This window comes from Rattus norvegicus, chromosome 8 (genome assembly GCF_021556685.1).
Source record: "Rattus norvegicus strain SHRSP/BbbUtx chromosome 8, alternate assembly SHRSP_T2T, whole genome shotgun sequence".
In the NCBI taxonomy this organism is placed as follows: Eukaryota; Metazoa; Chordata; class Mammalia; order Rodentia; family Muridae; genus Rattus; species Rattus norvegicus.
The window spans coordinates 59,328,709-59,340,729 of NC_141541.1; positions in this window are offsets into that span (position 1 = coordinate 59,328,709).

Sequence of the window (12,021 nt, forward strand, 5' to 3'; positions counted from 1 at the left end):
GCCTGGTGAATTAAAATCTTCAGATAGCTTAAAAAAGAAGCAAAAAACAACTGCATCTTATTCAGCCATGAAGAAAAATGAAAACTTCAGGAAAGTAATTAGAGCCAGAAAATAATTTAAATGAGGTAATCCAGGCTCAGAAGGACAAATAAAGTGCCTTCTCTGATGTGTAGTTCCTAAGTATCTGTTAAATGTCGGTTAGATTTCCAGGGGGGACTAAATACAGTGAATGCCTGGAAAGCCAGAAAGAGGTTCATATGAGTAGGACTGGGTAAAACAATAGAATAAAGTGTGTGTGTGTGTGTGTGTGTGTGTGTGTGTGTGTGTGTGTGTGTGTGTGTGTGTGTGGTCCTGGAGGCTAAAATGTGCAGCTGGGAAAGTGGGACAGGGACCTGAAAAGGAGAAATCAGAGGCGCCATTACCAAAGAGGATATGTGACAATCTGTTACTTTATAATCTAATTTAAAAATTAGGATTTGAATTGGGAATGAATAAAAAATAGCAATTCTGCTTGCACATAAAAGCTGGTGAGGGTGGGACAGTGTCTGTGGTCCACTACACAGCACAGGACCAACGCCAGCTTCCTGAGTTTGCTCTTGCCTTATGGTTACATGAGATAACAGTTGCCACCTTAGGAAGTTGGGCATGGGTACACAAGGCTTTTAAAACTTCATAAGTATAAAACAAGGACTTAAACAGCATTCCTACTCATCACAGGATCCTACTCCAGAGTTGACAATACATTATTGGGGTTCTCTCTCTCTCTCTCTCTCTCTCTCTCTCTCTCTCTCTCTCTCTCTCTCTCGTGTGTGTGTGTGTGTGTGTGTGTGTGTGTGTGTGTGTGTGTGTGTGAAGACAATTTTGGTGTTATTCCTCAGGCACTGTCCACCTTGCTTTAGACAGACCAAGCTGTCTAGAACTCACCAAGCTGGCTAGGATGGCCGGCCAACAAGCCCCAAACCTCCTCAGCTTGGGATTACAAGGGCACACTGTCACACTCAGCTTAGGTGTTGATGTTTTTGAAATCTCAGCTCATCAGGATGTACTTCAGTAGTTGGGGTCCACTGAAGAAGATGATCTCCAAGTCCCTTCCTAGTCCTAAATATATCATCAATCGAATTGATCAAAGCCCTTCTTGAACGTCCATGTCTAATATACAAGGGGAGGATAGTTTTGAGTTTATTCATTTACTTATTTTCCATGAAAACCTGAGTGACACAAGCTCCAGCTTCTTGCATGGTGACCACCTTCCTGCTCCATGCAGGCTTAGAGCTTTTGCTTCTTAACTGACGTTCTTGACCATGACTTTAACCTTTGCCACCTCTCACTGGCCATGGTTCCTTTCTGTGAACCCTCTACCACGAGTCTCCGAAATCAGATACTGACTCCACATGAGTTTCTATTGAGAGTGTGAGTGGGAGAGCACTCTGTTCTCTAGTATTAACTTTATTTTTTCTTTATCCAAAAGCAATATCTTACTGGGGAAAAGAAAAGAAAAACCAGAATTAACCATTTTTAACTCCAATAAGATTCCAGAGAGGAAAAGTTTAAACACATAATGTACCAATACATGCCTGGGTTTATGATCCAAAAGGAAAACTCGCTTGAAATATATCTCTCACCGGGAGCCTCCTTAAAGAAGACCTTAGTTCCCCACAGAGGTCCCTGCCTTCTGGTGAGTCCTTAAACAGAACTGATCCTTTGTAAAGTCACAGCCAAATTCCTTACTGGAATTCATTGGGGAGGTGATACTGCTTGCTCTCAAATTAACCCCTCCCCCGGATTCACATTTCTCCTCATAGGGCAATGCTAGAACTCTGATAACTCTAGCAAAACTCTTCACAAAGTACTCCTCAGGAAAACACATACAAGGGAGGGAGGGGTGATTTCAGTAGAAAAGCCCTGGGGTGATGTATGTGTTATTCCATGCCTAATCTACAGGTTAGGGGGCAGATAGGTATCTCCTCCTTATCTAGGTGATAGTTGCTGGAACACACACACACACACACACACACACACACACACACACACACACAGAGAGAGAGAGAGAGAGAGAGAGAGAGAGAGAGAGAGAGAGAGAGAGACTATGTATATCTCCATATTTCTCAAGGCCCTGAAGAATGTTTTTTGTCTATATTGAGCAAGACAAACTTTGCTGTCTGGCCTACGAAGCACAGATTTGTGTTTGCGATGAGTCTGATGCTTCATTTTTATGCAAAACTGTATTCAAAATTGTTCATATTTTTAGTCCCTACACATTGACAAAGTCCTGTGGAAGTACAGAGGTTAATATTATGCCGTTAAACCATGTGGGTTCTAAATGGTGTTCTCTGGCCACATTAAATCTATCTCCAAGGCTTTAAGATATTTCACTGATCAAGTTCTGTTCACAAGCAGGTCACCTCCTTACTGTTCTGTGCAAGAGAAGGGGTGGCAGGGTGGGGTCACTTTCCAGAGCAGTGTTACCAGTGTGTCCTGTGAGGGGTTAATTGTGCAGGTTCGAGTTCTCTGCACCCAAATCCCGTGGGAGGGAGAGCTAAACCTACAGAGAGGCAGACACGCCTGGGAGACTGCACTCTGCACACACATCTCGGACGCCAGAGGAAAACACCAAACGCCATCTGGAACCCTAGTGCACGGAAGCTCCCGGAAAGGGCGGCACATATCTTCCTGGTTGCTGCCGCCGCAGAGAGCTCGTGGGCAGCACCCCGAGAGCAAACTTGAGCCTCGGGACCACAGGTAAGACCAACTTTTCTGCTGCAAGTGGCCTGCCTGGTGAACTCAAGACACAGGCCCACAGGAACAGCTGAAGACCTGTAGAGAGGAAAAACTACACGCCCGAAGGCAGAACACTCTGTCCCCATAATTGGCTGAAAGAAAACAGGAAAACAGGTCTACAGCACTCCTGACACACAGGCTTATAGGACAGTCTAGCCACTGTCAGAAATAGCAGAACAAAGTAACACTAGAGATAATCTGATGGCGAGAGGCAAGCGCAGGAACCCAAGCAACAGAAACCAAGACTACATGGCATCATCAGAGCCCAATTCTCCCACCAAAATAAACATGGAATATCCAAACACACCAGAAAAGCAAGATCTAGTTTCAAAATCATATTTGATCATGATGCTGGAGGACTTCAAGAAAGACGTGAAGAACTCCCTTAGAGAACAAGTAGAAGCCTACAGAGAGGAATCGCAAAAATGCCTGAAAGAGTTCCAGGAAAACATAAATAAACAAGTAGAAGCCCATAGAGAGGAGACACAAAAATCCCTGAAAGAATTCCAGGAAAACACAATCAAACAGTTGAAGGAATTAAAAATGGAAATAGAAGCAATCAAGAAAGAACACATGGAAACAACCCTGGATATAGAAAACCAAAAGAAGAGACAAGGAGCTGTAGATACAAGCTTCACCAACAAAATACAAGAGATGGAAGAGAGAATCTTGGGAGCAGAAGATTCCATAGAAATCATTGACTCAACTGTCAAAGATAATGTAAAGCAGAAAAAGCTACTGGACCAAAACATACAGGAAATCCAGGACTCAATGAGAAGATCAAACCTAAGGATAATAGGTATAGAAGAGAGTGAAGACTCACAGCTCAAAGGACCAGTAAATATCTTCAACAAAATCATAGAAGAAAACTTCCCTAACCTAAAAAGAGAGATACCCATAGGCATACAAGAAGCCTACAGAACTCCAAATAGATTGGACCAGAAAAGAAACACCTCCCGTCACATAATAGTCAAAACACCAAACGCACAAAATAAAGAAAGAATATTAAAAGCAGTAAGGGAAAAAGGTCAAGTAACATATAAAGGCAGACCTATCAGAATCACACCAGACTTTTCGCCAGAAACTATGAAGGCCAGAAGATCCTGGACAGATGTCATACAGACCCTAAGAGAACACAAATGCCAGCCCAGGTTACTGTATCCTGCAAAACTCTCAATTAACATAGATGGAGAAACCAAGATATTCCATGACAAAACCAAATTTACACAATATCTTTCTACAAATCCAGCACTACAAAGGATAATAAAGGGTAAAGCCCAACATAAGGAGGCAAGCTATACCCTAGAAGAAGCAAGAAACTAATCATCTTGGCAACAAAACAAAGAGAAGAAAAGCACACGAACATAACCTCACATCCAAATATGAATATAACAGGAAGCAATAATCACTATTCCTTAATATCTCTCAACATCAATGGCCTCAACTCCCCAATAAAAAGACATAGATTAACAAACTGGATACGCAACGAGGACCCTGCATTCTGCTGCCTACAGGAAACACACCTCAGAGACAAAAACAGACACTACCTCAGAGTGAAAGGCTGGAAAACAACTTTCCAAGCAAATGGTCAGAAGAAGCAAGCTGGAATAGCCATTCTAATATCAAATAAAATCAATTTTCAACTAAAAGTCATCAAAAAAGATAAGGAAGGACACTTCATATTCATCAAAGGAAAAATCCACCAAGATGAACTCTCAATCCTAAATATCTATGCCCCAAATACAAGGGCACCTACATACGTAAAAGAAACCTTACTAAAGCTTAAAACACACATTGCACCTCACACAATAATAGTGGGAGATTTCAACAACCCACTCTCATCAATGGACAGATCATGGAAACAGAAATTAAACAGAGACGTAGACAGACTAAGAGGAGTCATGAGCCAAATGGACTTAACGGATATTTATAGAACATTCTATCCTAAAGCAAAAGGATATACCTTCTTCTCAGCTCCTCATGGTACTTTCTCCAAAATTGACCATATAGTTGGTCAAAAAACGGGCCTCAACAGGTACAGAAAGATAGAAATAATCCCATGCGTGCTATCAGACCACCACGGCCTAAAACTGGTCTTCAATAACAATAAGGGAAGAATGCCCACATATACGTGGAAATTGAACAATGCTCTACTCAATGATAACCTAGTCAAGGAAGAAATAAAGAAAGAAATTAAAAACTTTTTAGAATTTAATGAAAATGAAGGAAAACTCATAGCGCTGAGTGCCTGCAGAAAGAAACAGGAAAGAGCATATGTCAGCAGCTTGACAGCACACCTAAAAGCTCTAGAGCAAAAAGAAGCAAATACACCCAGGAGGAGTAGAAGGCAGGAAATAATCAAACTCAGAGCTGAAATCAACCAAGTAGAAACAAAAAGGACCATAGAAAGAATCAACAGAACCAAAAGTTGGTTCTTTGAGAAAATCAACAAGATAGATAAACCCTTAGCCAGACTAACGAGAGGTCCCAGAGAGTGTGTCCAACTTAACAAAATCAGAAATGAAAAGGGAGACATAACTACAGATTCAGAGGAAATTCAAAAAATCATCAGATCTTACTATAAAAGCCTATATTCAACAAAACTTGAAAATCTACAGGAAATGGACAATTTCCTAGACAAATACCAGGTACCGAGGTTAAATCAGGAACAGATAAACCAGTTAAACAACCCCATAACTCCTAAGGAAATAGAAGCAGTCATTAAAGGTCTCCCAACCAAAAAGAGCCCAGGTCCAGACAGGTTTAGTGCAGAATTCTATCAAACCTTCATAGAAGACCTCATACCAATATTATCCAAACTATTCCACAAAATTGAAACAGATGGATCACTCCCGAATTCCTTCAATGAAGCCACAATTACTCTTATACCTAAACCACACAAAGACCCAACAAAGAAAGAGAACTTCAGACCAATTTCCCTTATGAATATCGACGCAAAAATACTCAATAAAATTCTGGCAAACTGAATACAAGAGCACATCAAAACAATCATCCACCATGATCAAGTAGGCTTCATCCCAGGCATGCAGGGATGGTTTAATATATGGAAAACCATCAACGTGATCCATTATATAAACAAACTGAAAGAACAAAACCACATGATCATTTCATTAGATGATGAGAAAGCATTTGACAAAATTCAACACCCCTTCATGATAAAAGTCCTGGAAAGAATAGGAATTCAAGGCCCATACATAAACATAGTAAAAGCCATATACAGCAAACCAGTTGCTAACATTAAACTAAATGGAGAGAAAATTGAAGCAATCCCACTAAAATCAGGGACTAGACAAGGCTGCCCACTCTCTCCCTACTTATTCAATATAGTTCTTGAAGTTCTAGCCAGAGCAATCAGACAACAAAAGGAGGTCAAGGGGATACATATCAGAAAAGAAGAAGTCAAAATTTCACTATTTGCAGATGATATGATAGTTTATTTAAGTGATACCAAAAGTTCCACCAGAGAACTACTAAAGCTGATAAACAACTTCAGCAAAGTGGCTGGGTATAAAATTAACTCAAATAAATCAGTAGCCTTCCTCTACACAAAAGAGAAACAAGCCGAGAAAGAAATTAGGGAAATGACACCCTTCATAATAGACCCAAATAATATAAAGTACCTCAGTGTGACTTTAACCAAGCAAGTAAAAGATCTGTACAATAAGAACTTCAAGACACTGAAGAAAGAAATTGAAGAAGACCTCAGAAGATGGAAAGATCTCCCATGCTCATGGATTGGCAGGATTAATATAGTAAAAATGGCCATTCTACCAAAAGCGATCTACAGATTCAATGCAATCCCCATCAAAATACCAATCCAATTCTTCAAAGAGTTAGACAGAACAATTTGTAAATTCATCTGGAATAACAAAAAACCCAGGATAGCTAAAACTATCCTCAACAATAAAAGGACTTCAGGGGGAATCACTATCCCTGAACTCAAGCAGTATTATAGAGCAATAGTGATAAAAACTGCATGGTATTGGTACAGAGACAGACAGATAGACCAATGGAATAGAATTGAAGACCCAGAAATGAACCCACACACCTATGGTCACTTGATTTTTGACAAAGGAGCCAAAACCATCAAATGGAAAAAAGATAGCATTTTCAGCAAATGGTGCTGGTTCAACTGGAGGTCAACATGTAGAAGAATGCAGATCGATCCATGCTTATCACCCTATACAAAGCTTAAGTCCAAGTGGATCAAGGACCTCCACATCAAACCTGATACACTCAAACTAATAGAAGAAAAACTAGGGAAGCATCTGGAACACATGGGCACTGGAAAAAATTTCCTGAACAAAACACCAATGGCTTATGCTCTAAGATCAAGAATCGACAAATGGGATCTCATAAAACTGCAAAGCTTCTGTAAGGCAAAGGACACTGTGGTTAGGACAAATCGGCAACCAACAGATTGGGAAAAGATCTTTACCAATCCTACAACAGATAGAGGCCTTATATCCAAAATATACAAAGAACTCAAGAAGTTAGACCGCAGGGAGACAAATAACCCTATTAAAAAATGGGGTTCAGAGCTAAACAAAGAATTCATAGCTGAGGAATGCCGAATGGCTGAGAAACACCTAAAGACATGTTCAACATCTTTAGTCATAAGGGAAATGCAAATCAAAACAACCCTGAGATTTCACCTCACACCAGTGAGAATGGCTAAGATCGAAAACTCAGGTGACAGCAGATGCTGGCGAGGATGCGGAGAAAGAGGAACACTCCTCCATTGTTGGTGGGATTGCAGACTGGTACAACCATTCTGGAAATCAGTCTGGAGGTTCCTCAGAAAATTGGACATTGAACTGCCTGAGGATCCAGCTATACCTCTCTTGGGCATATACCCAAAAGAGCCCCAACATATAAAAAAGTCACGTGCTCCACTATGTTCATCGCAGCCTTATTTATAATAGCCAGAAGCTGGAAAGAACCCAGATGCCCTTCAACAGAGGAATGGATACAGAAAATGTGGTACATCTACACAATGGAATATTACTCAACTATCAAAAACAACGGCTTTATGAAATTCATAGGCAAATGGTTGGAACTGGAAAATATCATCCTGAGTGAGCTAACCCAATCACAGAAAGACATACATGGTATGCACTCACTGATAAGTGGCTATTAGCCCAAATGCTTGAATTACCCTAGATGCCTAGAACAAATGAAACTCAAGACGGATGATCAAAATGTGAATGCTTCACTCCTTCTTTAAAAGGGGAACAAGAATACCCTTGGCAGGGAAGAGAGAGGCAAAGATTAAAACAGAGACTGAAGGAACTCCCATTCAGAGCCTGCCCCACATGTGGCCCATACATATACAGCCACCCAATTAGACAAGATGGATGAAGGAAAGAAGTGCAGACCGACAGGAGCCGGATGTAGATCGCTCCTGAGAGACACAGCCAGAATACAGCAAATACAGAGGCGAATGCCAGCAGCAAACCACTGAACTGAGAATAGGACCCCCGTTGAAGGAATCAGAGAAAGAACTGGAAGAGCTTGAAGGGGCTCGAGACCCCATATGTACAACAATGCCAAGCAACCAGAGCTTCCAGGGACTAAGCCACTACCTAAAGACTATACATGGACTGACCCTGGATTCTGACCTCATAGGTAGCAATGAATATCCTAGTAAGAGCACCAGTGGAAGGGGAAGCCCTGGGTCCTGCTAAGACTGAACCCCCAGTGAACTAGACTGTTGGGGGGAGGGCGGCAATGGGGGTAGGGTTGGGAGGGGAACACCCATAAGGAAGGGGAGGGGGGAGGGTGATGTTTGCCCGGAAACCAAAGAATTATTATAAGTATTAAATAAATTTAAAAAAATTGTGTAGGTTCAAGAATTTAGCAATGACGAGGAGACGGTGTTTATTTTGATTTTGGTTATTCACAATGTTATTGGCTTTGGCCGTAACCTAATGAGTTTTAAACATTAATCTTTTTAGATTAACACGTTAGTTATAAAAATGCACGTATCAGTAGGCAACTCCTCTCCACCATTTAGTTGTCCTTGTCTATCTACAGAAGGCTCTCACGCATTCCCCCAGCAGCTTAGACTAGCTACCGAGATGTCTGTGCTCTGGGTCGCTGTGTGAGGTAAGAGTTTACAAACATTTACTCCTTCTACTCTCTTTCATCTTACCTCTTTTGGGCTTAAGAGTTGACCCATAATTTTAGTTTCCAGAGGACTTGAAAGTAAGTGGGTACCCATCCAAACTGAACTTCTCACAGACCTCGATTTTAAAAGCCAAGTCTCTTTAATCCTCCCCTTAGCATGTACTTAGCACTTGGTTCTTATTGGCTAATATTCACAGATAGTTCTAGAATAACTGATTAATTCATTCATTTAAATTTCCAATTATAATTTTATTAAACGTCTGTGTGTAGTGTTATGGGGTCCTGTGTCCACTCAGCCATAGGGCACGGCCTGGGGGGGCAGGATTCGGGAAAGGGGAAGTGACTATGTCCTGAGGTGGGTGTCAGGCTGTAGGGAAGCCTTGGTTCACTGCTCCAGGGGTGGGGAAGCGCAGTTTGAGGTGCTGGACACAGCGGGAGATGGTTTGGGGGTCCCTGGGCCTTTGATGATGCCAGGGCCATCTGATTCTCCCGTTCTTGGACACCCAGGCACCCCTGGATGCTTTGGAAGAGCTGAGGACAGAGCCCAAGGGCTGAATCTAGTTCGGGGTAGGGAGAGGCAGGGGAGAGGTAGGAGTGGGATGGGGGGAGGTGGCGGGTGGGGGCGAATGGGGGCTGGATCTTGGCTTGGTGTTTGCTGGGAGTACAGAGAGGCTTCTAAGGGAGATTAGACAGCGGCTCTATAGGCAAAAGCCTTCTCCATTGCTTCCCATGCCAAATCCTCAGAGAAAGAGGCAGTTCATAGTTCCAAGACATTTATTGTCATGGCAGAAAGTGGATGTGTAAAAGCATACCCCACTTCTCAGGGTGGGCCTGAGATTAAATGCCTTTTGCAGGGAGAAGTGTCTGGGAAGGAAAAGTTATTTGCTAAGCTCTCCAAGCCTTTAGGTACCGAATTAGTATGGATATCTGTCTTGAGCCACAGATCATGTCCTTTACCTGTGGAGGGGCTTGGGCGTTGTCCTTATGTGACTGATGGCCACAAATCAATGGAGGGCTGTGACTAGTGACAGGGGCCTGGTGCCCGGGAATCAATTGAAAACTTACCATCCTTTCAGGGTCACCAGGGTTTCTAGCCTTAGCTCAACCAGGAACCAGGCGGCCTTTCACAGTCCTGCATCTGTACTGTATGAGGAGCCAACTAAGATACAGTTCTGCCCTTTAAGCTGAAATTCTAAGATTGTTTTTCTAGGTATGAAGTGTGCACTGAAGAAGCTTTGGGAGTTTGGACCATATCCTCAGGTATCCTGTGTCTAAGAACTCTTACGAGAAGTATTGTGACATGGGACAAAATTTTCATGTCCTTAACTCCAGTTTCATCAGTTATAGAAGTGAGACAATAGGAATCTGACGCTCGAGTGGCTGTGTGCAGATTAATGGGATGATCTGGGAAGCACAGGTTCACAGGAAGAAGACAGAGTAAGTGATTAGCATTGTGTTAATAGGCCTTCCATTAAAAGGCCGGCCATTGACTATGCAGTGTAGACAAAGGGCTATGAAAGGTCTACCTTGACTATGCAGTGTAGACAAAGGGCTGGGATAAATATATACGCTTGCAGGACATGCAGACACCTGTCACAACCCACACTCACCCTGTCACGCTTTCTCACACTGAGGCATAGGCATGTTGTCCTGTATCCAGGCACGAGCTGATGACAGACTCTGCCAGTGGTTCTCAACCTCCCTAATGCTGTTCCTCGTGTGTTGGTGATCCCCAACCATAGAATCATTCCACTGCTACTTCATAGCAGTAATTTTTCTACTTTGATGAATTGTAATATAAATACCTGATATAGAGGATATCTGGTCTTTGACTCCTAAAAGGGGTTGTGGCCCACGGGTTGAGAACCACTGGTCTAGGCTGTCCTGTGCTGTGGGCAATGCAGCATTCCAGGGCTTCCCTGTGAGCTATGGCAAATGTGTGGGCAGAGGCCATCCACTTAGTAATATGGTACTTGACCTACTGGTCTGGCTTCAAGACTAAAAATTCTTAAATAGTATTTTAAAACAAAGTGAATGTCTGTCTGTCGATATCTGTGCATAGCCTACACACACACACACACACACACACACACACACACACACACACACACACGCCTCTCTCAGAGAGAGGGGGCGGGGGAGAAGACCAAGAAAATAAGAGAGTCAGAAAAATCCTTTGTAAATACTGGAAGGAAATTGATTCATACCAGAATGGTGGAGAAAGAAAAGGAGAATGGACATGGAGGAAGAAGAGGAGGGGGCAAGAGGAGAAGCAGGAACAGGAGGAGGAATGGAATCTAGGGCAAGGATATATTAGCACCAATCACTGGACAATGTTTGCTCCTCTGCTCTCTCTTGGGGACAGCTGCTGAAGCCATATGCCGTGGAGAGTATGAGTGGCTTCGGACTGCGTGAATAGATAGGTATTTGTTGACTTCAGGCCAGCATCAATTTAATTTCAAGCCATTAAATTCTACTTTTATTGGCACCTCAGAAAGGCAGCAATTGTTCCATTTCCATGGCACAGCTATTCTTTGAGGCAGGCTAGAACTTGTCCTGTTTGCCCAAGCCTTAGTGAAGTCCTCAGGGAGAGGAGAGATGGTGTCATTCTGAAAGCACTCCTGTCTTCTCATAAGGAGAAGGCCACCAGTGAGTCAGCCCTCATTCTACCCTGGGGCAGTAGCAGTTTTTATGCTTCACATTGTAGTTTCTTTTGGACAGTTTGATCCTTCTAGGGAGGCCTGATACAGCTGTCAACTGACCTTTGTGTGGGGTTAAATGACTCCGTAGTCTACTGAACGGTATTTCACAAAAAGTGGCTCAAACTTCCTGCCATCTGAGAGTGAGGAGCAGATTGGTGTTCCTTTAGACTCAGCTTTGGGTGCTTACTGTCTCAGAGAACCCGGGCCATTGAATTAAGTTTTCTGAGCCCTAGACTGGTCATGTATGCTCAATGCTGTTACAAAGAGTCAGTGTGACAGTGCCTGAGAAATCTGCCTACGGTATACCACACAGGAAGGACTCAGAGAATTGTAGTTGTACAGTCAACTATTACACTATGTATTGAAAGATGGGGCCTGGGAAATGCACCCC